Raw genomic sequence first — 2500 nt, forward strand, 5'->3', positions numbered from 1 at the left:
TGTCGCCAACGTAACTATTTGAGAAATTCGCTAGTGAACAGCGACATCAATCAGACAATCTCCTTGACAGTAGCGCACGGGATTCGAACCCGCTGCATCTGGAAGTAACCTCCCAAGACACACTCGCCTTAGACCGCTCGACCACTTGACAGCATAAAACCATGAGAACTGGGTGCAGCGGCCATGGGGTGAAAAAGGGTGGTTAATGGGTGTAGTGAGCGCCCTCCCCAATCTCGATAGTCAGGTTGACTATGAGTTCTCATGGTTTTATGCTGTCAAGTGGTCGAGCCGTCTAAGGCGAGTGTGTCTTGGGAGGTTACTTCCAGATGCAGCGGGTTCGAATCCCGTGCGCTACTGTCAAGGTGATTGTCTGATTGATGTCGCTGTTCACTAGCGAATTTCTCAAATAGTTACGTTGGCGACAAGCGTGAAGGGATTCGTTCCGGTCCTTACTACTCCCACTGGGTGCAGCGGCCATGGGGTGAAAAAGGGTGGTTAATGGGTGTAGTGAGCGCCCTCCCCAATCTCGATAGTCAGGTTGACTATGAGTTCTCATGGTTTTATGCTGTCAAGTGGTCGAGCGGTCTAAGGCGAGTGTGTCTTGGGAGGTTACTTCCAGATGCAGCGGGTTCGAATCCCGTGCGCTACTGTCAAGGAGATTGTCTGATATATATACATATATATATATGTAAGCGGAATAGGAAACACAGGAGTCTTAGTCTTGAGTTTATTCCTGACTAGTTTCGCAGGTATGCTTTTCAAAGGAATAGGTTTACAAACGGGCTGTGGGCATTATATACATTATATAACAATGATGAAATTTACAATTAAATATGATAACACTAATAACAAAGAAATTAATAATAGTAAATGTAACAATAGTAATGATAACAATGATGATAAAAAAAAGAGGGACTACACCAACAAAATGGAACGTTTACTCTCTGACCAATCCACATATTGTAAACAAAGGGACGGTACAGCCAGCGAAGAAGCCAAGAAGTTCAACACCGACACCAGAAAAATCCTCAAAAGAACCGAAATGGAAAAAGGCTCCTCTACCTCCTAGAGGAAGACCCAACAATCCCATCCATGAAAGGACTTCCGAAAATCCACAAACAGGACATTCCCCTCCGACCTATAACTTCTGGCATAGGTAGCGCACCGCATAGACTAGCCAAGCTATTGGCCAAACCTCTTTCATCATCCTTAGGTAGCATTAGCGGAACACACCTTAGAAACTCCTCCGACCTAATAGACAAACTGAACACATTTGACTTCACAGACCAACGCCTGGTAAGCCTTGACATAACTTCCCTCTACAGAAACTTAACAATAGATGGTGCCCTTCGGGCTGTTAAAGAGACAGTACAACACATTGACACCGACAACTTACCCATCAACAAGCGTGACTACTTGGAGTTGGTAGATAAGTGCATAAAGTTTGGTTCTTTTGTTTTTAACAAACAGGAATACAGGCAACATGAAGGCCTTCCAATGGGGTCTCCATTGAGTGCGGTGGCAGCATCGCTCTACATGGAGACTTTGGAAAGGGACCACTTTCTGCATGTCGTCCCAGTTAACTCCAAGTTATGTTGACGACATCCTCTTCATTTCACACAAAACAAACGACACAAGAAACCTACTAGAACAACTGAACAACGTGGACAAAAGAATTAAATTCACAGTAGAGGAAGAGACCAACGGTTCCCTACCTTTCCTAGACGCTGTCGTCATCAGATCGGACAGCAGCGCTAGGTTCAAGGTATACCGTAAACCGACAAACAAAGACGACTTCATCCACTATTTTAGCGCACATGACGAAAAGACCAAATCAGGGGTTATCATTGGGTTTTACCTTAGGGCTCTTAGAATATGCAGCGAAGAGTATTTACAAGAAGAAATTTAACACGTAACCGCTGCATTCAGGAACCTAGGGTACCCAGAGGGCATGTTAGGGACGTCACTACGGAAAGCAATTAAAATCAGACAGAGGAAAGGAAGTGAAGAGAGGACAAATTTACGATACCTTGTGGTTCCTAACTCTGGCCTCTCTCACATGCTTTCCAAAACGTTGAGACAGACAGGACTCATCATAGTAAATGACACAGGGAAGAAAATAGGACACTTGACTACCAACAGAACCAAGACGAACCGTGACAATAGCATCGTTTACAAAATTCCCTGCAAAGGATGTGACTGTGCATACTACGGAGAGACATACAGAGGACTTAACAACAGACTCAGGGAACACAAAGCGGACATTAGACACCACCGAGAAACCAACGCTCTAGTTAACCACATTGACACAGAGGGACACTTACCTAACTGGGAGGGTTCCACCATTCTAGCTAAAGGACTACACAAGAAACAACGGAAAATAATTGAATCACTTTACATTGCCAACCACAAAAACACAAACAAGAGAACTGGTGACTTGAAATGGACAAAATCTACCGCGACACTTGCCCTCCAAGAATGGCTTCCCTAAGTAGATACC

The sequence above is a fragment of the Oratosquilla oratoria genome, chromosome 21 (genome assembly GCF_046742065.1).
Source record: "Oratosquilla oratoria isolate Oo_2021 chromosome 21, ASM4674206v1, whole genome shotgun sequence".
Taxonomy (NCBI): Eukaryota; Metazoa; Arthropoda; class Malacostraca; order Stomatopoda; family Squillidae; genus Oratosquilla; species Oratosquilla oratoria.